The sequence below is a fragment of the Stegodyphus dumicola genome, chromosome 1, assembly GCF_044657685.1.
Source record: "Stegodyphus dumicola isolate Sdum_Otavi_A_Nest chromosome 1, ASM4465768v1".
Lineage (NCBI taxonomy): Eukaryota > Metazoa > Arthropoda > Arachnida > Araneae > Eresidae > Stegodyphus > Stegodyphus dumicola.
Window position 1 is genome coordinate 105,412,243 of NC_140768.1, and position 24,752 is coordinate 105,436,994.

The window sequence follows — 24,752 nt, forward strand, 5'->3', positions numbered from 1 at the left end:
TATTTTTATTAAATATCGCCTTTTTGACGCTTATGTGACATAATATTCAACAGCAAAATTCCCAAATATTTTAAAACGGCATATCTTTAAAACTTTCGATAGACAGTCTCGCGCGCTGGAGATAAACAAAAGTTTTTCATTTAATTTAGTTTAATTCAGGCACCTGGGCTTATGTGCCTTATCTTGTATGGAGCAGCGTAGAACAAGTAACATAGTGTAAATACGTAGTTTTAATTAACAAACTCGGCTCTACGATAGCAATGTGTTGCCGCAGCAGAAAATAAAACACTTTTAACTTTCATGCGCTAGCATGCTGCATTCAGAAAAGCCTAAGATACTTTCGAATTTAAACTGGAAGGTTGTTGAGTAATAAATTAAGCGATTTAAAGGCAATAAACACAGTTCTTAAGAATATTTTTTTCTACTTTTTAATGTGATTGATTTAAATAAAGGTATATTAAAATCATGACATTTCAAATTAGAAATATTCAATATTTTTATGAAATTACAATAGCTGGGCTCATTGAAATCATTAATACTTTTTCTTTTTTTTACAACTGCTTTAGGTGGTTGGCCACGCAAGCGGCTAATTTTCAAAGAAATTATAAAGCGAATATAAAAACATATGTGACAACTTCTAACGCTCTGTATTGAATTACAAAGATATGCTGTTTTTAAATATTTTGTGATTTTGCTGTTGAATGAAATTTTATGCGCCGTAAGTGGAAGGACATGATATTTAATAAATAAAGTTAACACGTAAAAAGTTTGTAATAAAAAGACAAAAGTTTTGTAAGCCATTTTACTAAGAAAACTAAACATTGGTATGATAAACTGGAAAAAGGAGTGAAAATAAAAACAGAAAAATGAAAGCCAATATTTAATACACTGTATCGGGAATTCCGAATATAAGTTGCTGTTAAAAATTTTTTGATTTTGCTATTGAATTGTATGCTGCGTACGTGAGAAGGAAATAATGCTTAATAGTAATGCTAAAAAAAGGGGGGGTTAGCAGAAGTAAGTGCAAGAGCAGACTGGTAGAGTGCAAACTCAGCGAGGGCGAAAAACACTTTAAAATCATTTTAACAAAACTTTTTTTTTAAGAAAATGGAAACGACCGGTAAAATCTGAAACCTTTCAGATTATTTATTCATTATTTTTATTAATTTTATTTTATTTTACTTTTTAGTCTTTTCTTAGTTCATCCTATCAACGTTTCAGTTTTCATAACAAAAAGACCTAAAGAACGTTTTTTGTGTCTTTAACCGTGACTTTCTTCACACTCATATCACATAAAATTAAGCAGCAAAATCACAAAATTTTTAAAAGCAACCTACGTTTAGAATTCCAGATACTGTGTTCAGTGCTCACATTGCTATGATTTTCAATTCATCCAATCGATACTTCATTGTTATCGATGTATCGTTGCTCAGTTTTCTTAATAAGATGACTTATACAACTTTTCTTGACGTTTTAGCTCAAATAGGCAATTTGCCCAGAAGGGCTATTAGTTTCGTTTTGGCATTTTGCGTTGGTTCCCTATAAACGGCGTTCCACTTTCCAAATTGTTGCCACCAAATATTAGAGCCCTGTATTATATTAAAATAAATTAAATAATGAAGAATATGCATGAATCTATATGTGTTTCTCGCACTGTGAAAAAACAACGGTATGTAGAGACATCAAATTTTGAATAACGTAGTCCTCCACTCGAATATGGGCATCTGGAAGCACAAATTGCGAATTTGTTTTATTATGTTTTATATTTTGTAAAATGTTAACGATTTTTGATCAACAAACTCAACGATTTCAAAGCTAGTAATGGCAATACTGTACGGGGAAGGGAAATTATCTCCAGCGCGCGATACTGCGTATCGGATATGCTCTTTTTAAATATTTTTTGATATTGCTGTTGAATTGAATATGGTAAGTGCGTAGAATAAATGAAGGAAACGCACAAAACGTTATAGAAATGCGCCCGTTTAACTTGACGTGTTCAATAAGTTTACTTAAGACTGGAAAACAAAAGCAAGAATTCTTTCGTGTATATTACAGAAGTAATGAAAAATATGTCATACAATTGTTTATGGTACCCTATTTTAAGCAAGTAAATCAAGCAGAAAACTACCTAGAGATTCTAATCTTTCGTTTCTGCCCAAAGCCAATTTCGAATGAGAACAACAATTTGTCTTCAATTCCTAATTTAAATAAATAAGACAGCGGTGAGATATATTCGAAGTAACTGTCTTCTATTACACGTGGGTCCTTCGAACAGAATTTTTATAATGTAATAGTAAACCCGGTTACAATGTGCCCAAATTAATGCATCATTTTTGGCAACGCGAACCATTTCTATACCGGTAATTATTTAATAACAGATCTTAAGTTTCAGATTTTAAATCTTTTGTTTCAAGTTAATAGCAATTTTTTTCAACGACCCTGAAAAGAAATTTTGAATCAAAAATTGATGAAAGAAAAATTTGTGAATGCACTTTTCATCTTATCTTCTGTATCAAAATTGCAGAAAATCAAAATTATGGAAGTCTTAAGATATAACAGACTTTTTCTTGAAAGTAATTAATAAACTATCTTAAATAGTGTTATGGATTTTTGAGTTACTACGCCATTGCCATCAAATTAGAAACCTTTTACTAATACTTGTAGCTCTTACTGCCATCTTGAAGGTTTTGTGTTTCTTTATTACTGTATCAAAAATCTGATGCGGACATCACATGACTTCCTTGTACGGCCTATTAAATTATACACACTTTTTTCTGCACTTCATTAAAACGTATTTCCTCAAATTATTCTCACTTAATTAACCGATCACTCCAGGCAACTTGAAAAGGACATCAAAAATTGAAAATTTTGAAATTAAATATCCCGGTCCAATTTTGTCGTACTTATAATAAACTTCTTATAAATTTATTTTTTCATAACCAGCATAAAACGTTTCCAAACGTACAGAAACCGGAAGATCGCACCGTTAGTTAGATTTCGTTATTTGTTGAAAAACATTATTATTATTTTTTTTATTTGACATTGCCCAAACACGAATATGTACACTGCTCAAAGAAAAAAAATGGGACAGTTCCTATATCTCCCGTTCTACTGGACCGATTGACAAAATTCAACTTGCGTTTTTCATGTCTCGAAAGAGTGACTTAGGGTATGTATTAGATTTATATATAGCATTGTTCTAATATAGGTATTTTAACACAAAAACGGACTTTTTCTGAAATAACATAACAATTTTTTTTTCCATATTTCGATTCTACGACTCAATTTACGCCAAACTACCAATTTTCGTAAAAATCGCACGAGCAGTTTTTTTAAAAAAATTGCTCTCAATGTTTTATTTTAGCTCCTCAATGTTAATTGAGTTTGGTAAATATTTATTAATCTCTCTTTTTTTATTAAACTTATTTGATTCTTCCTTTCACATTTCGAAATGTAGGTTCATTCCAAATAAAATTCACTCATTTTTTATGATTTATTTTTAAAATTTGTATTTTTAAATAATTTTTATAAATTTTCCAAAAACGTTTTGAATTATAATGTATAAAATTTTTACCGTCATCTTAAAGTAGACGTATTTTTAAGCATACCTGCAAAAAATTAGTTTTTTATTCAAAATTTCTAAAGATATACGTGAATTTATATATTGGCGCGTTTTAAAATTTGGCATATTTGTTGAAAGAGATAAAACATCAAATGTAGTTTAGACATTTTGCAAAAATTATTTGGAAGTAAAAACGCAGCGACTTTTTTTTCCGCTCATACACAATGTAAAAAGACAGGAACGAGGTGCCTTTTTCGAGAATCGAAATATGGAAAACAGTTGGTATGCTATTTCAGAAAATGTCCGATTTTGTGTCAAAATACCTATGCTAGAACAATGCTATATATACGAGTAAATCGATCCTAAGTCGCGCTTTTGAGGGATGGAAAACGCAATTTGAATTTTGTCAATCGCCCCAGTAGAACGGGAGATATATAACTGTCTTCCCCCCCCCCCGCAGTGTACGTCAATTTTAAACACTTCTGTAACTGGAAATTTTTGACTACGATCAACGGTTCTGAAAATAAATGCGAGGTAAGAAGTTTTAAGGGGGCATATATATATGGACACTTTGTACTGCAGATTGCAGTAAAAAATAGGACATGCACAACTAGATACTACAACAGCTTATATACAAAAGTTCAACGTTCTACGGCTTATAGTTTTCTACCTATGCGAGATACATACGTATGTACGTACGTACAGACGTCTTGGAAAAAAATCAATGTTACAATTCTTTTTGCAATAAAGAGGCCTTTATTTTCTCCGTATGTACGAACGTCACTCAAACGAAATTGTAGAGCCATATTGAGGGAACGGTCAGAATGGATATTTCCGTTGAAATATGATACCCGAAATTTTTCGCGAATATTATACTCCCTTTACTTCGTACAAGGAAATAAGAAATAAAAACGCGTATGTGTATGGTACCGCATATATAGCATTTCCTCACTCTTTAGTTCCTCCCTCTTTTTAGTCCTGGATAAATTACAGCTAACTATCACAATAGTGCTTATTTATAAGAAAACTACATTCCAATAGGAATAAAAAGTAATAGTAACGTTACGTTATAAAAAGATATATCTTCATCTCTATTTCCCTGTAACCGGGATCTTACCCGTTCTTATTGTCGTCTGTGCTGCTCCTTACGTCTCAAATCGTTCATAAATAATGAAAGTGCAGCCGGCTTAGAGAAATCATAGACTAAATGCCATTTCGTGTTTGTTTCGCTGCAATGGGTTGGTTCTTCTATTATACTGGCGTAGAGATCAACCGTTTGAAGGGAAAGGTTCAGCCTGATCTTCGCAAGTTATTTGAAGGGTTTGTTAGCAAGATAAAAACAATCACTACGGGGATGAATCTATTTTAAAATTTATGGAAGCTGATTCTCTTAACTCTTTGCTAAAGGAAATATTCTGAGGATATTTTTTAACTTTCAGAACCTGCCGTTCAAATGCTAGGGAGAGAAATACGTATGGAAATGCAGTATATTGGTTTGTTCCTTGAACTGTTGAAATATGACAGCACTTAAAACCATCAAATTTTGAACATGTAGTCCTCTCTCGCATATGTCTAAATCCGAATTTTGAATTTCGAATTTGTTTTTGATTTACTACTTTTTTGTACGAAGTAAAAAAAAAAAAAAAAAAAAAAAATATTGTAATCGCAAAAAAATTCTGGACGTTATATTTCAACGGAAGTATCCATTTTGATCATTCCCGAATCCTCTAGGACATTTTTTTTTTTCTTTTTTCTTTTTTCTTTTTTTTTGTGTGTGTGTGTGTGTGTGGGTGTAGCTGGACAATATTGCCTATGGCTAAATAATGGGTGTCCACCACACGTCACCATATCCATATCCATATACGTACGAACACAATAAAGAACTCTTTAATCCAAAATGGATTGAAAATAGACTTTTCCGTGACATATGTACGCCCACGTGTACCTCGCATAACTCAAAAAGGATTACCCGTAGAACATTGAAATTTAGCATATGAGCCTTAACATCTAGTTGTGCACCTCCCTTTTTTATTGCATTCGGCGGTACAAAAAGTTTATATATACGGTACACCGAACCCCTTACCTGGCATTTATTTTCGCAATCGTTATTCGTAGTCATGTACTTCTAATTAAAGAAGCGTTAAGCTGAATGTCTTAAAGGCGGTGTAGCTGCTCATCGGATGGTAAATAAATTAATTAAAGAAGCGTTTGAAATGACGAAATTATTCATGTTTTGGCAATGCCAAATTTAAAAAAAAGATAAATAACGAAATATAGCATTTAATGCAGTCTCTTTTTCCTAGACTTATGCTTGGGAAGTTTTATACTCGTTATGAGAAAATAAAATGAGAAGAAGTCTGACTCCCGTACGACAGAAACTGACTGGAATATTTAATTTCAAAATTTGCAGTTTGTGTGTTATTTTCAACTTGCATTGAGAAATCGGTTAATTAAATTAAAATAATTCAAGGAAGTAAGCTTAAACGAAGTGGAGGAGAAAAATATGCGTAATTTCATTTTAAACTTTTTAATGACGATTGGGTTTTATATATTGTAAGGTATATCCTAATTTTATGACAGTTATTTTAAGTTTATAGCACTTTCCTATCTCTTCTAGCTTTAGCTTACAATTCCTTACCAGAATGAGTTTTTAGAATCGCGTTAAATGCGAATGAGAAGCAGAATAGTATTCAAGTCAAAATGCTACTGACTTCGAGAGAGAGAGAGTTAGGATTTCTGAATAGCGCGCGTTTCTCTTTTGGCTACGTCTCTCCTGTTATTACGCTTGGCCGTATTACGTGCTTTTTGATAGGTTCGCTAATTTAATATTACGGGCCAACTAGCTTACAATTTGTGTTAGCTTCGACTAAATCTCTTTAGTTATTTCTTAATTCTTACATTTATTAAGTTTAAGTGCAAGTGGAGACTTTGTTGTACGTCCTGAGAAAGCGGCCATCTGTGAATTTGTGAGTTTGTGATGTTGGATTGAATTATAGTGCTCTCGTCATGTTGCATGTTACAGTAAGACTTATGAGCAGTTTTCAAAATGTACTTTTTGATGGTTTCGATTTTTGAACCGGTAGTGTGATATTCCTCAGAAAACAAAGAGCGTTGATATTTTCCCTAAGGGCTTTATTTTGCAAAATTTGAAAATTATAGAAATTTCTTTCTGTAGAATGTCTCCGTATGGGGGAGGTGTAAAGTAAGGATGGATAGATTGTTGTTTTATATAATATCAACTTATTATGAAGAGAAAGAGTGCTATGTTTTCCGAGAAGAGGTCTTAAATTAGATACGGAAATGCAAATTTTTTTTTTTTTTTTTTTTTTTTTTTTTTAAAGTTTGGTAAAATGAGATCTACAAGTGAGTTTGATAGCGAATATCATTTCTAGGTATGCAGCTTTCTTCAGATAACTTGGGAGTAGATGGTTAACTGAGGGACTCACCTTTGCAAAACAGGACTGAATTTAATTTTTTAACATCAATTTGAAATTAGCCAATCTGCACGCCATGTCTGTAGCAAATCAAGATAATGATGAAGTTGAGATTTACTAGGAATGTGTTTCCACTGTCCGATACAAATATTCTTATCTTCCAGATGCTTGCCTATTGCCATTCGGCAAAGGGTAAGTTATTTAATTATTTAAAAAAAAAAATTGGCCCACCAGCGGCCGAGCGGTAAAGTCGCTGAACACTGGTAGTTCGGTCCGAGGTTCGAATCCCGCGAACGGGCTGGCTGCATGGGCGTTTTCGTGGTTTTCCCCATGTGTAACGTGTATACGAGCCAGTTTCCCTTAGAAAGTCCTCCACGAAGGCATCCCTCCCCTTAGGCAGATAGCCCTAGTGTGCTTTGCCATAATTAAATACACCAACACCAACATATTTAAAAAAAATTAAACGCTTTATTACTAATTAACAAACTAAGTAATTTAAAAACATCAACATCTTTATTATTATTACTTACTAGCTGGGTTACTGAAATTGCAGAATTTCCTATTACAATTTAATACATCAAAGAAAAGTTATCATAAAAAAACTTTCAAAAATAAATCTGAAAGGGTTAACATTTTACCAGTCATCCCGCAAGAGTTCTTTCAAAGTTTAATATCGTTTATAGGTAGAGATTATCAGTAGATGGAGCATAGAAGGAATAGAGAACATTATAGAGGATACTGGACGAAAAGACGTTGAAACTACCAATGTTAACTTTATAAATCTTTTGTACATTTGAAAAGTGAAAAAAATGAGGAACGTCATTTTGTAAAAATTTTCAATACTTTTAATTAGATATATCGTGTATGAAATGCACTTTTGTATCAATCAATACCATTCAAAATTAAAAAAATAATATTCTTAAGAACTGCAGGTATTGCTTTTCAGTAGTTTAATTTATGATTCCATAACAGACAGATTCCTTAGGAAAGACAAATATCTTAACATCTTGAAGAATGGAAACATATTAGAATGAAAAGTGAATCAATGCAAATTGTGTTTCGAGACTATCAGTCATTTTAAGTTAATTAATAAGTAAAAAATCTGATGTGTACACCACATGACTTCCTTGCACGGAATATTTAATTGTACGCATTTTTTCTTGCATTTCGTTTAAACTTATTGGATTTAATTAAATCTACTTCGCCGACAGCGCATGAGCCACAATAGAATAAATGCATTCTTTAAAATTCACTCTATTTGTTTACTATAGCGGGACTCTGGCGCTAGGTTCACTTATCAATATTATATTTCGTTCATATTATAACTCAGAATGCAGAAAATTTATATCATTTAAAGAATTATCTAATCGTTGCCACATGTTCTATTCAAATACTATAATAAAGCTAGAACGATGTATAAAAGAAATTAAGCAAACAAAACAAAAAAGAAACAGTTTTTCACAGACGATTGAGTATTTCTCATTCAATTAATTCAGTTCTCACTTCGCGACAATATTTTATGTTTTATGTTTTATGTTTGCAAAAAACAATCTGTAGAAAAAACAGATAAAAAATAAATAAAAATGCAGAAAACAAATAAAAGCTGCAAATAAAAATTTTTTATTTGTTTTATGCAGAAAACAAAAAGTTTTTGAATCACTGAGATTTTAATAAAACGTTCTTTAAATTTGTACAAGATACGAAATGAAAAAATAAATTAAAAATTCGGACTCCGAGGTGCACATATTCTTGTGGAAGACTATGTGAGAACTCTAGGTGCCACCAACTTTTTCCAAACGAGAGGAACATGCATACATACCGATTCTTCATTACTTAATGACTGATTCTTAATAAGAACTTATTCTGTTCTGAGAAATACATTTTTCTAATTTAGAAGATAATTTAAAGATTTTTTAACTTTTTGCAACAAAGTCTTATAATGGACAGGATTATATCATAAACTGAAAAACAAAATTACTTTTTCGAGGAGTTAAAAATTCTGCTTAGCGGAGCAACATGGTGGAGAGAGGGAAGTTGGCTGCTGGCATCCATTGCAGGTATTTGGGCTTAAATTCCGCATAATGCAAGGACGTTTCTGACTTCATAATATTCGTGAAATGGAGATACACGAAAACTATGGCTATGTTATATCTGTCGAGAGGTTGGTGGCAAGTGAAGAAAAGCACGATAGCTATGGATTCATTGTACGGATTGTTCTGGATTAAATTGAGTGTGGAATGAAATTTGCACTCAAACTCGCGGAAGATTTGGTGATCATGATTGCTATTGCTCGCTTTTAAATCGTTGAGTTTGTTAATCATAAATTCGTTAAAGTTTTACAAAATATGAAATTGATAATAAAACAAATTCCAAATTGATTGTTCCACTAATACTTATGTTTTCTGACCAATGAGATGAGTAATTTTTAAAGCACTCATGTTTATTTATGAATCCTACTATTAGTACTTGGTTTGTGCGGCTACTGTGTCTTGCCATAGATTTATAAGGAATTTACTTATTCCCCATCGTGTTCCTTTGCGGTGTAGCACGTCAGCCTAACAGTCGGAAGATCTGGAGCTCGAAACTCTACAAGGCCATCGGCGATTTTTCGTGTTTTCTGCCTCTAAAAGCCTACAAATCAAGCTATAAAATAAGTTTTTTTAAAAAAATTTGTAATTAGACGAGGCGTAATTTCCTCTCTAAAAAACAACCTTGTTTCATCTTGTAGAATTATGATAAAAAATGCATTAATTACAGTGGTGTATTAATTTCCTCGTTATTAAAGAAAGCATACGGAAACTTTTTTCACTTAATCCCATCCTCGTATTAAAAAAAGGTCCACAAATCCTTCCCGATAAGTATTACGTTACTCTCAGTTTATTATCGAGCTTTTCCCATTTCGGACTGAAGAGGTTGATTGGCCAAAAATAATGAATAAAATAATATAAAAATATCTGAAAGGTTTCAGATTTTAAATTACGTCCAAAGGGACTTTTTTTAACGTTTTGTGTGTTACCTTTATTTATTAAATGTCATGTTCTTAACTTAAACCATAAAATTCAGTTCAACAGCAGTGACACAAAATAATTTTTAAATGAGCATATGTTTAGAATTTCCGATACACAAGTCCGCGCGCTAGAGATAATTCCCCCCCCCCCCGTAGAGTGTTGCTATTGCTCACTTTTAAATCGTTGAGTTTGTTAATCATAAATTCGTTAAAGTTTTACAAAATATGAAATTGATAATAAAACAAATTCCAAATTTCAAATTTGGGTTTTCAGATGCCCATATTCGCAGTACGATTATGTCATTCAAAACTGGATGGCTCTAGGTACCGTTGTTTTATCACAATGCGAGAAACATACATACATTTAATGCAGATTCTTCATTATTTAATTTCTTCAAATATAATGCAGGACTCTAACATTTGGTGGCAACAATTTGAAAAGTGATACGCCGTTGATAGTGATTCGACGCAAAATCGCAAAACGAAAACAATAGTCCTTCAGGGACAAAGCCCCTTTGGACTAATAAATAAATAAATTTACTTTGATTAAAAATAAACGAAAAAAAATTGGGCGAGATATTTGTTACCCTCACGTCTTTTACACAATGTTATAAATGTTTACATTCGAAGTTGCTAATCATGAATAGTTTCTTTGCAAGAACGAAAGAAAGTAGCATATCCGAAAGAAACTACTGCTACAACAGTCAATTACGTCATCTCTGCTATTGGAAGTGACTTGCGTAGTAAGATTTAAGGAATTTATCACACGAGTGGAAATAATCTTGGAAAAACTGGAGACTTTAAAATCTCTTCTCTTAGTCTACAAACACCATTTTCAGTTGATTCAGTTTAAATGTCATCCACTGTCAATACGTTGGTTCACTTTTTATTCGAGTTCTGTTGCCATTCGCCAAAATGTAAGATATTTATCTTTTCAACTGGATTTTTCTGTTATGGATTAAAAAACTCAGCTATTTCAAGGAACAGATGCAATTCTCAAGTATATTAGTTTTTGATTTTTGAATCGATAGATTGAAATAAAAATGCATTTCATTCATGATATATCGAATTAAAAACATTTAATGTTTCCATAGAATGGAGTTCTATACTTTTTCACCTTTCAAATATACAGACGGTATAAGAACGTGCCCATATCAGTCTCAATGTAAAATGATTCGCTATTCTACTTGGGTCATCTCTATAGAGAATCTCACTGATAGACCATAATATTAAACTTGAAAAGAATCTTTTTGGACATTCGTTAAAATCTGAATATTTGAAATTTTCTTTTCTTTCTTTTTTTTTTTTCCTCTTTTCTTTCCTTTCTTTTTTCTTTTAAACATTTTCCCAAGAATCGTAAATTTTAATATATAACGAATAATAGTTCTCGAGAATCAAAGCTAAAAAATTTCTTATAAATATCGATATTTCCTACAGTAAGGATTTTTAGTATAAATACTAGCTAAATGGAGTGTAATATCCGAAAGTTCGATATATGTAGCAGTGTTATAACCAACTTGTGAGCTATGTATTTCAGCTATTGTACGAAGTCTGGCTATTATGACGAAATTCTCAACATATCCCGAAATATCTAATAATTTCATTAATCTGATAAAGAATGCATGGGAATATTTTATGAAACGAATAAAATATTCATTTTCAATAATCCAAGTACTAGAGTAGAGGTAGAAATTATATAAACTCATGCTTTCGATGTTCTTAATGATTACTAACTACTTCGGGCATTTGTCAGTTAGTTGCTAAGGGCAAAATATTATGCATTTGTTATTTAGAAAATCTGTCTCTTAATTAACATCTAAATAAACAAAGCAACACAAATACTCCTAATTAAACAGGAAAAGAAATGATATATTTCTTTTAATGCTAATTCTTTAGGGAATAAACAAGTATTTGAAGTAATTTGTTAACTCTAAGAATTCTAAATATCAATAGCAAATGACGTTCCGTTAGAAAAAGACATTTCTAAAACTTAAACTACGAAATAATATTAATGGATATATGGCAATATGCATCTTAGAAAGTTATATGTATCAACTTAATACATTCAGGAAGAGAACATATTTTTGTCAACTTAGCTGGATTTGTCATAGCATCTGTTGGGTAAGGACAAAAAAGCATTTGAACACATCTTACTGTTGTCATTTCTAAATTAAATGCTCTGTTCTAATCGTTTATAAAAGTGTTCTTGTTTTTAAAGTTAAGTGTGGTCAATAAAAGGGTTTATCATTCTATTTTAATTTTTTTCGCTATTGAAATAAATAACCAAAGACATATATTTCGTATATTTAGTAATATTAATGAAAAACGTACCATTCCTTTGCCCAATAAAAAAAGCATTCTCTGTAAAATCTAATAATTCGTTAATAGGATTCATTCATTTAGCATAATTTCGCTGAATTGTTAAAAGTATTGTACCCTGCGTATGGGTTTGTAAAGGTTTGAATGCACACAGAATCGATGATAGTTTGATAAAATTTATTTTCCCAAAAGAAAACTTTACAGCTCTGGAGCTTTCTACTCGTACAGCTCTTCTCAGTATAACAGAGTACAATTAGTAGTTGCCACTTTAAACTACTAAGAACGTTAAACACAACCAATGAGAAGCGCATCCAAAGAGCGAAGCTCGCACGGAGATCTCTCAATATTCCGAAGTTTCCTCTGAACTGAAAAACACTGAGCACAGATACTCATTCCGGTCTTATATAGTTTTCCTCTGGTACTTTCCATTTCATGAAATTAATACAATTCATATAGGGTTGTAATCATATATAAGCACCGGAAACGGTTACAGTTACATAATCATTTAGGCTAATTACATTCATATAGGGACCGGACTAAAATGTTACCAAATGGTCTCCAAGTCTGGCGATTTTTGGCAATTTCACGCTACATTTGGCAACAAAAATTAGTCTTTAAAATTATCTCCAGCTTCGCGATATTTCCCCGATATTATTATTATTTTAACAATTTAGCGAGATAATATTTACCTCAATGTTAAATAGACTTGACCCTGTAATCTTACTTTTCCCGCGGAGCTTTTGTCTTTTGAGGCATTTTATGTTACACTGTACTAAAGACATTAAAATTCTACATATAATTTCACTGAAATTTAACAATATTTAAATTATTCCATAAAATATTTACATATATTTTTCATCAGATGTGCAAAGTGTTAAAAGGTAATAAAAAGTGAATTTTTTGAAACCGATCTGACTTAAAGGGCCAAATATTTTGTTTTTCTTTTTTAAAAGTGTAGCCGAACTGGCAAGGCTGTTTATATTTCACCAAGCTCCTTCGATGTAATTACTCTAAGGAATAAAAATAATCATAATAATAAAAGAAAAAAGAAAAGAAAAGAAAGAAGCAGAATACCATGCTCTAATTGTTTTCCGAATTCCAAGAGTATTCGAGCATAATTTTACAGATTTTATTGTGGCAAAGGTAATTAGTACTTATTTCTGAAGAATCATCCGATTTGTTAACGGATTCATCTGTGTTTAATCTTGTAGTAAATGAATTCGTATATGGAATAGGTCGTGACCATTGGATAATGACTCGTAATCAAACGAAATAAAGATGGTTTTTTTTTTTTTTTTTTTTTAGTTAAATTCTGTTTCAGTTCATCAGTCGGAATTTCTTCCAGTTCTCAGGCATTTTTTTAAAAAATAATTTTCAGAATATGCTTTTTTAAAGCCTGTGATTAAAGACTGTAACAGATTCCATCTTATATAAAAAATAATCGCACTGTATTAGGTAGTTGTAGGTTTAATGATATATGTTTCCAACGTTCGCTGATATGTTGCGAAACAAAAAATTGTAAATTTAAAACTAGCTTTTGTTGAAATAAAACATATTCATTGTTTTTTTAATGAATAGAAGATTAATTTACAATCTGACATTTTCATATTGCAACTTTAATATTAATAACCTTGCAATTAAATACATCAACTTACTGTACCAATACCTAAGAAGGTTTACCATAAAAAGAGAATTGAAGAATAAAATGACATTTTCTATGTACATAACAAACATTTATTTAAACTACGAAGACGTTGAACAGCAGAGTAGAAACATGATATTACACAGCACTTAGCACTTCTCGCTTACATGCAATACTCACCATTGACTTTGGCTAACTACCCATTAACTAAGTATAAGTATTACGCAGCAGAGAACTTGCTTATCACGCGCATGCGCTAGGGAAATCGACGGCGGTTGCCAACAAGAATAATTGTAGTTTTCACATGCATCGAATATTAAAAATGGTGTTAAGAAGTAATATAAAATATCTTTTGAGACAATTCTCTTTTTTTTTTTTTTTTTTTTTTTTTTTAAATGGCATTGAGCAATCTTACTTTTATAATGCCGAAGATTACTGAAAGGTTTTACGTATCATCCACTGAAAAAAAAAAAAAAAAAAAAAAAAAAGATCTCACTCTTCTATCTTTATCAAAAAAATTATCTATTATGGTTGCGCATGATGTATTTGCAAGGAACAGAATTTTATCACTAACTTAAAACAATAGCTTTTTTTCCTCTAGAGATGTTAAAAAGAGTCTCGCACCCATCTTGCAGCAGAATACTCAATACGCTTTTCGTCCTGCGTAGCAGGCAAATGACAGTTGATATTTTTTATTTCGCGAACACTCCCGCAGCTACTTTGATGTAACGTGTGAATAAACAGACAAATAAAAGAGAAAAATATTCGACTGAACCGTTATCCCTCGAACATTGGCCCATGCTGCTGCAGACCAGAACGAAACACTCTGAATTCTTTCGATTCTGGGACAATTCTCGGCAACATCGAGCAAAACGGCTGTTGTTTTTTTCGCTTTTGATCCTCTTCGACCCGAAAGATTGTTTTATCTAACGCAATGACGTCATTTTCAATTTTACACTGCATTTTGTTTTATTTATTTTTTGCCTGTAGACTAATTCTTTTTACTTTTTTATTATTTTATTTAATTTTTTCTGGTTATGATGTAGTTAATGTAGTATGTCAACATTGATGTCAACTGAACAATGTTGATGTCATCATTCCTGAAATTATCACAGCAGGATTTAACCTAGCTTTTAACGCTACACATATCGCTGGTTCTCAAAAGCCACTTGTTCGCTAGCCAAACGAAAATGTCTGCCATTTTAGTAGATCGGAAGTTTAGTGTTAAAATTTCAACAGAAAGCAGAAAAAAAAAGCTTTAAGAGAGGACCTTCTAAGTTTCTTTTCACATCGACCCCTTTTAAAGGAATTATTTCTTTAATCGAACCCTTAAATTTTTCTCTGTAATACAACTTAATCAGAATACAAATAATTGCATAGAAAATAACTTAATAAGAATATGAGCAAACGTTTTGGAAAACAAAAATATTTTATTAGGCTTCTGTTTCATTACTTTTGTATCATAATTACTTTTAATTTTACAATTATAAGCAAAATTTCAGAAATCAAATCACATATTCTAATGGCACAAAAGTTCGATTTTAACTAATGCCATGGTTGCGAGTGATGTATTGATGCACATTTTTTTTCTTCAATATTTGGCATAAAACTGCTTAATTCTTAAATCACTTCATTCAAAAATACCTAACCAGTTTCCTACTTCCCATTCTAGTCTTCCGTTCTAGTTCTAGTTTTCGTTCTTCGTATTTTGTTATTGTGTTTAATTTTTTAGTGCACTGAAAAAAAAAGTATGAAATGTTTCCAATTTTAAAGCTGGTCACCTAAAAGGGTTTGTTAAGTTTTTTTACGCTTTTGCTGAGCTTGCAGTCTACCGGTCTGTCCTTGCACTCACTCCTGCTAATCCTTTCTATCTCTCTCTCTCTCTCTCTCTTTTTTTTTTTTGTTATCTTAGCTTTATTATTAAGCATCGTTCTCTTCGCACTTACTCCGTATGCAATTCCTCAAAATCACAAAAGTTTTAAAAGCAGCATATGTTTAGTTTTTGGTTTGGTTTTATTACGACAAAGCACTCGAGGGCTATCTGCCTTAAGGGGGAATGCCTTCGTGGAGGACTTTCTAAGGAAAACTGGCTCGTATACACGTTACACATGGAACATATGTTTAGAATTTCTGATGCAGTAGAAATCCAGACATACATTTTCCTACTTTTTTCAGTTCATTATATCAGTATTCAGTTTTCTTTGTAAGATGGCTTACAATGTTTTTTTTTTTTTTTTTTTTTTTTTTGTCTTTTTATTGTTAACCTTTTGTGTGTTAATCTAATTTATTAAATATCACGTTCTTCATACATATGCCACATAAAATACAATTCAACAGCAAAATCAAGATATTTAAAAACAGCATAACTTTAGAATTTCCGATAATCTTGCTCGCTGGAAACAAAAATATTTTATTCCACACAGTGCTGCCGCTGCGCGCTTTCAGATCGTTGAGTCGTTTTTAAAAAGTATGGAATAAATGATGAAAATATTTAATATCCTTCTCTGAAAGCATTGAACACTTTTTATTAAATAGATCATGAATTCAATGCATATTTATTATTTAAATCAATCCGATTCAAAAGAAAGAAAGGAATATTTCTAACTGCCTCTGTTGTTTAACTTATTTTGTTAATCTACGACACAGAGATTCACTTTGAGAGATAAATATCTTACATTTTGCAGAATGGCAATAGACTCGAATGAAAAGTGAAAGGACGTATTTATAGTGATTCGATGCAAAATCCCATTTCGAGATTAATAGGTCTTTTTGGCTGAAAATTGGGTATTTAAAACTATTATTGATTTAAAAATATGATAAATAATTTTAGTGCACTTTATTTTATATGTTGTTTTCCTTGCCGTATGATGTAGTTTGTATCAATAAATAATTAATTATCAATTTATTGATAATTTTTTAGTAACCATTGGCATCTTGATCATGCTGATTCATTGCCTGTGCGCATTCAACTATCGATGCTCAATCGATCCGTTGATAATCAATTTAAACCCCTTTAAAATTTCATCCCTATTCTGTCAACACCGACCTCGTTGGGATTTAAACTAATATTTTTGAATTACATGCAAGGGAAATTAATTAGTTGGAAATTTCTTTAGATTTATAGTTATCCATTTATAATTCAAAAACGTTGCTCTGTTGAAAGTTTTTCGGATGCCCTTTGAAAAAGATCAAAGAATTTTCAACTGTGCATTTAATTGTAATATTTTTTTATTTTTATTTTGTTATTTTATTGAATTGTTTTGCTTTTATTCCAGTCTTGGACTTTTACCTTCTGTTAGATCGTTAACAACCAAACTTTTTATTGAATTTTTTTATTTAAATATTTATTTATTATATTTTGATTATTTAATTAACTTCGTTACCAAATGGGCGACTTTAATGAAACTCCCAATTTATAAAGTCTTGCATATATATGTGATTTGGAAAAGTCACAACCATGAGACATTAAAGCAGGAAGTAATAATTGCAGATGCAAGAGATTTAATAAGAAGCAGCCGGAGCAGATTTAAATAGTATTCTTCTTATTTTAGTTAAACATTTTGCGGTCACAAATAACTCATGCTTGGTCCAGAAAATTCACATTTCTGACATCTTTCTGGTAAGAAGAGGAGCAACAAGCAGCAATCTAGCTAGACTGAAGTGCAGAAGCGAAGTGGGACGTGTTCAGGGCAAAATCTTAGTTCATAGTGAGCTAGTTTCAGTTTCAATACTATCAACTGGATAAGTAATAAAACTCTAAAATTATAACTAGCTGAAGACTTACGTAAGTTGTTTTCTTCAAAAGGTATTGAAGCGTTATATGATGGGGATTAATTTAGAAATGGTGCATTACAGGAACAATTATTATAAGCAGGCGCAACTAGGCTTTCCAAAAGCCACAAGTCCATATTTATATCATTTTAAAAGTAATGAAACTGGTTTCAAATGGAAAAAAAAACTTCTGATTTTAAACAATCAATGAACAAGTGAATGAAGAATAAAGAATAAACTAGGGACAATTTGCCTTTCCTATGTGAGGATATGTCGAAGACAACGCGAAGTTTTGTGATGTCTTTGTTTTTTAATTACAGCTTGATGCGATAAAAAGTACTCTTTTTCAGTTTTCAAATATTTTGATTCTTTCACAATAACTTTTTATAAATGCTGATCTATCACAGCTATATAATATTCATGAAGCTTAGGATTCTTCTTAACTTTGTGCCACAACGACTCAAATCATTTTTCCTGCTACCTCAAAATTATCTAGTAATTTCCCTGTATGCTCGTTCCACGGCAAGCAAGCTATATATATGTTGTCCTCAAAATATACGGGTTCTCGAAATTTTCTAAAGCTAATATTGTTTCTTAAGCTGCGACTGTCATCAAATTTATTAGAAATTCCCAAAGCTTCCAAATGCCGTAAATTTCTTATCAATCCGAACGTCGAATGTATTTCTAAATTATTTTTTAACTTTTTATCAAATTCTGTACATTAAATGTTTTTGACGCATTGCATAAATTTTGTGTTCTTCTCACAGACCACTCCAATTTAGTTTCTACTGCTACTAATAAAAATGTTCAGAAATAACGCTGCTCCCTTCCTGTAACGTATCCATTCATCCATTTGTAAAAGCATCCACAAGCAAATGGAACTTTGCAATGTAATTTTTCTCTGCAAAATTGTTTCATAGAATCAGTACATTATCTTTATTTGTTTTTAATGTTGTTGAATAAAAATATTAAGTTCCTTTACTAACAAGAAATGAAATAAAACAGTTACGCTTGGATATTGATCAGTTTAACTTTATTAACAACTTTGTAAATAGAAATGAAATAAATTAGTTCCTTTCTTTTGGACATTGAGCACTTTTAATTTCTCATATTTCATATACCTATATTTTAGTTGTATAACAGCCGCACGCGAGTTGCGCTATGACAACTCCTGATATATATATATATCTGTAAATTAAAAGATATATATATGTCTTTTAATTTTTAAAGCGTTTAATGATGTACACTTCATTCAAATGTTAGGCAATAACTTGACAAAACTTTAAGGGAGGCTTTTTTAAATTAGTTCTCGTGGCCGGTTCGTAAATACTTACGGTTTCCTTAAAAATCGAATTTGGAAAAAAAAAAAAAAAAGTGTAGTTTCTCTTAAGTTAATTTTAAAAAGTATTTTTAGGGAAATACTTAATCCAGATCTTTATAACATAGAGAATGAAGCAAAATTCTAAAACGAAAGACAGTTACACTTTCTGGGGTCTTAATCCGCAATACAAACATACTACACACGCAACCATTCTTCAAGCATGGTGAAAACCTGCAGCCAATATATGCATGCATTATTTATCGAAATGCCGAATTCTGTTCTGTGTCGAAGTGCCGCGTGGGTTTCATATTCGTTCCGCTCTTAATAATTGCCGCCTTCGGCCATTTTTCATTTCCTTTCTCTCTTAAGAAGTGTTTTTAGTCATGCTCTCAATCTATTTCATGCTATGTCGTACAGTTCTTTTTGTTAGAGCTTTAGATGGATAATTATAATGTGTAAAAGTTATTCCAAAACGAGAAATGCTGAGGTGTAAGCTCGAAAATCGTAGGTGTAATTAAATTAGCTCCAAGGCGTCATTACTGAGTTTCGCGAAAGATGGTTTGGTTTAAATACTTTGAGGAGTATTTTGACGTCAGAGACATATTTACCAGAGGCTCTCAGAAATTTTTAGAATGTTTCTTTCAGCTATGTTACACTGTATTAGATTCTTCAGAGCAGAATAATCACGGGCTCTGAGTCAAGCCACCGATCTTCCATTTTGACAGTTGGTATCCATTGTCATTCATAGCGCACATACAGCGGAATTCCTTCCAACACAACCATACATCTACCATCCACACGCCTTGGTAACGTTCCTAGTGCGGATAACAATGCTCTTCTCCACATTAGTGGCTGTGTTAAATAGTAGGTTACGAGTGGCCAGTGGCCTTAATGTTTATGATGGTCCTCAGTGTAATTTTATTTTAATAACATGTTTATGCTGACTGCACCACCCTATGCCAATGACACAGAGGATGAGTGCCGTTAATCACGGATTCAACTGTGACCAGCGTCTTGACAATGATCGTTATTCTTCTGCTTAAATTCTATTTTAGTAATCTATATCTTCTGCTGTCTCAGAGTTCCCAACCTTTCTTTTGTATCGACTCCTTTTAAAAGAATGTATTTCTTCATAGAGCTCCTTACATATGTCTCTATAATATACAGCAAACAAATAAACGTAATAAAAATAACTGCACATAAAATAACTTAAAGATAGCAATTAGACCAAGAATACGAACAAATGCTTTGAAAGTTTTTTTATTAGGTTTATAGTTTATTACCTTTTAGTCCAAAGGGGCTTTGTTCCTGAAAGATTATTGTTTTCGTTTTGCGATTTTGCGTCGAATCACTATCAACGGCGTATTACTTTTCAAATTGTTGCCACCAAATGTTAGAGTCCTGCATTATATTTGAAGAAATTAAATAATGAAGAATCTGCATAAATGTATGGTAGGGTACGAACTGCGCCAAATTTGATCGAAGATCCCCGTCCCCCTCTCATCTAATACGCGAACTGCGCGACGTTTCCTATCCCCTATTTCTTTCCCAAGAAGATTGGGTGCTACAAAAAGTCATTTATCGCCATTAATGGGACATTCTATTGAGACTGCAAGCCTTTATTTTCGTTTATCAATATTGTAAAAATTGTGCATGCAAAACAAATATTAATTTAAAGTCTGGAGTGTGCTAAAGTAAAAATAAATTTCTTTTACACTCATTTTAAAGTTTTATGATAGTTAAAGGAATGACGAGCCAGATCTTTTTTATTCTCTGTAAGAATTAAAAACTTTCCAAGTTGTAGACACACAAAACTGATACATAATCAACCTATCAAATATCGGATTTGTAGCTCACCTTAAATAATTTTCTTGTCTAGATAAATATTAACAAATCTTCTTAGATAGCAGAATGGTTTTAACTTTAAAATTTACGTTTTAGGTAAACAGTTCTAATTTAATTTAAAGAATTCTCTTTATTAAATCTAAAAATTGGACTTCTAAATCGTTGTAAATTCACACTAATATTATTGCAATATATTCTCTTATTAAGCTTTCCATTTTTACTCATTGAAGTTATTTTAAGGTTATTTAACTTTGTTACAAATTTCATATTTTAATACTAGAAAAGTTTAAATATTTATTCTGTTTTCCACCTGATGTACTTTGGCATACATTTAATTTCTAATACATATTTAATTAATAAATTAATAATTATGAGCGTCAGCAGAATTTTCATAATTAACAAAAGAAAACAAAAAAAATTAACTCCCTTATATTCATATCCTGGGATTTTGAGTTCCCTTTTAATCCATTCCTTTTTCACATATTGTTGCACTGTACTCAAGTTTTCATGTATGCAGAATTTATATACTTTGTATTGTATTTATGCCAATTTATATTTAAATGATAATTTTTACAAATTCTTGCATCACAACTCTAGTTAACTGAAGATGTTTCTAACACCTTGGCAAAGCTTAATCTTCAGCATGTAGCTTATTTTCGAACCTAGTTTTAGGCTGACTTATTTGTAAAATTAATTACTTGACATTATTTGTTAACAAAGATGGTGGCTAAATCACGCTAATAATATTTCTAACTAACTGTTGTAATTTATAATGCAACGAGTTCATGTGATTTATAATATAATTCATTTATAATTTTTTCAGCAGTGTTGAAATTAACAGCAGATACTGATAATGTTATACATTTAGATTACAATGATTTAGATCACCATTGCCTTCTTCACTCATGCTTTTATGCTACATTCCTAATACAGTCAAAAGTCTTTAATCCAGACTGGTCGGAACTTCGGCGATTATCGATTTCGGATTATCGGTTTTTCCGGATTATAGATCATCAATTTAAATCTGGTAAGATGGCGTGCGGAAATTTTAAAATTAAAAATATGAAGCAGTAATTTATGAAATAAAGAGCAATTATGATCTAAAAGGTATCAAAACTTACAGAAAAAAGCTTAATATTTATTTGTTTACTTTATTAAACATTTCTTTCAACGCGCGCATGCGTAAAGCATACATTACGCATAGTCGAAATTAGAAAATTGCAACCAGAAAACTATTTGATATGTATTCGTGATATTTATAATGACGAGGAATTTGATTTAAATCATATCAAAGACGGAGTACATCGAGATGAAATACTGCATTTAGTAAGGAATTATAAACGGAATAAAATAAAAACATCTGCCCTGAAGATAAGGATAGTGCTGACAGGTCAACTTCCAGTTCATTGCACGCCGCTACGTTCCCCTCCCCCCGCAGAGCAGCGTGAAATTGATAAAAAGATTTCGGAACGTTTAGAGAAACAAAGGATATGCCTTTATCCATTTTTTGCAGCAATTCCACTTTTTGTTTGATGGACATCGAAACATGCTTTCGCTTTGTAGATCCTTTGGCGGATCCAGAATCGGAAATTCTTTTTGACATAATCGAAAGTTGAAGCTTACTTTTGTAAAATTGCTCTAACAGACTTCAAAAAATAATAAGCCGGATCCAATTAGAAGATAAAGGAACAACGCAATCTGCAACATTAAGTGAAATAGATAATTAGATAATTTTAGCTTAGCTTATACCGTCCGTTATTAAACGCGCATGCGTAAACGTATTATGCGCACGAGTAAACGCATATGCGCGTGCGTAAAGGTATTGTGCGTTTACGCATGCGCAGAAAGTTTGTAGCTTTGAGGTCCGGGTTATAGATCATTCCGGATTATGGACGTCCGAATTAAAGACTTTTGACTGTATTTCATAATGGCATACAGGTGAGTTTAACTCATTCATTAAACATGTAAATATCTAATTCAGCCCACTTTTGTTCTTACGTGTGCTGTAGCTTCTATTTTCTTTAATATATTGTTCAGCCTAATTTCAAAAGGTCTTATGATCAAGCGGAAAAGTCACTAAACATTGGTAGTTCGACCCGAGTGCCTAGTCCCAGTGATCCTCCAGCTCTTTTTTTTTTTTTTTTTTTGTACTTATTTACTGTGTAAAAATGTAGCGTAAAAATTTCAATTCTTCAAGTAAAATTACTTTTTTAATTTATTCTTTAAAAATATTGCAAAACTTTTTACCTTTATCTTAGCATATCTTTTTACAAATCCCTCTAATAAGAAAAAATAAGGAAAGAAATTAACTCGGTTTCGGTGATTGATACCTCGGTGCAAATTATATGTAATATTTTTCCAAAAGCATAGAGTTTATATGGATATCAACAAATTAAGGATTATTTCTCCATCTAATTTTCTTAACATGTTTATTCTAGAATTTTCTTTCACACTGTAGCGCTTAACTTTATGAGTTTTATATAATCATTCAATTTCTCTAGCCATGGCAACTTTGCATACCTTCTGACAAGTATTTATATTTTTAACCACTGTATTATTTTAATTCCTGTTGACTATCAGTACATTATTCACTTGTTTCACAAGTGCAATTTTTATTTTATACGCAAATCTACGTAAAATAGCATTAAAACTTCAGTTATGCGAAGCTCCTGATCGATTGCTTGTTTTCGATTGAATAAAAATTAAGCTTAATGTTACTGTTAATTAGTTTGTTATTAATTTAATTATACATTTATAATTAATTATATGTTCAGATATTTCCCAGTATATTACTCAAACCTTTGCATCCCAGTTTTTAATTTTTGGTTAAAAAAATAAACTTTTATTTATTGAGAGGCCTGATTGATTATATTAATTTGCAGTATTGTTTATCTAATTCTTTTCTTCTAGATAAATTTTAGAAAAAACTTCTTAGCACAATAATTTAAATGTATTTACAATTTATACGTCAGTATTCCAAATGCATAGTAATGTTGTTATAATAGATTTAATGCTAAGCCTTTTTTTTTAAATTTAACTAAATTTAATTTTTGCAAACATTTACATGATTACTTTAATTAACAAAAAATATTTTTAGCACACTTTAACACACTTTGATATGGAATAATTTTTTGCACGCTAGTGAACTCTAATAGATTTTTCAGTCTAGTTCAGACATCTTGATCATTATTGATGTAATTTATTAAAAATATAATTTGTATGCTTTATAATTATTTAATTTATGATATTATTATAATAAATGAAAGATGTTTGTAATGCTAATATGTATGTTTACCAATACCTTTTATTTTCTTTGTTAGCTCTCGTATTTATTACTGTTATTCAAGTAATTAGGCTGCTTGTTAGATATTTTTTACTTGTTATTGTGATATGTAATTCTATTTATTTGTTTTTATTTTCCTCTTGACAACAATTGGCTTCGAAAAGTTAAATTGTAACCCTGTAGGTAGCAGGGGGAAGAAATTTTGATTGGCGCAGTTGGACTATAGCTCGACCCGGGGGGGATTTTCATTAGCGTAGTTGGAGTACACTCAAATGTATGTGTTTCTCGCATTGTGATAAAACAACGGTACCTAGAGCCATCCAGTTTTGAAAGATGTAATCCTTCTGCGAATATGGGCATCTGAAAGCCCAAATTTGGAATTTGTTTTATTATAGATTTCATATTTTGTAAACCTTTGACGAATTTTGATTAACAAACTCAGCGATTTAAAAGCGAGCAATGGCAACACTCTACGGGGGTAAAAAAACCTTTTTATTTCCAGCGCGCGGAACTGTGTATCGGAAATTCTAAAGACAAGCTAATTTTAAAATTATTTTGCGACATTTGC

The 24,752-nt window shown here is 31.4% G+C and overlaps 1 protein-coding gene across 1 annotated transcript in view; it reads left to right on the forward strand.

Moving 5' to 3' along the window:
* Positions 1-24,752, forward strand: part of LOC118193848 (bicaudal D-related protein homolog) — a 287,866-nt gene that overhangs the window by 17,299 nt on the left and 245,815 nt on the right. The window lies entirely within an intron of this gene.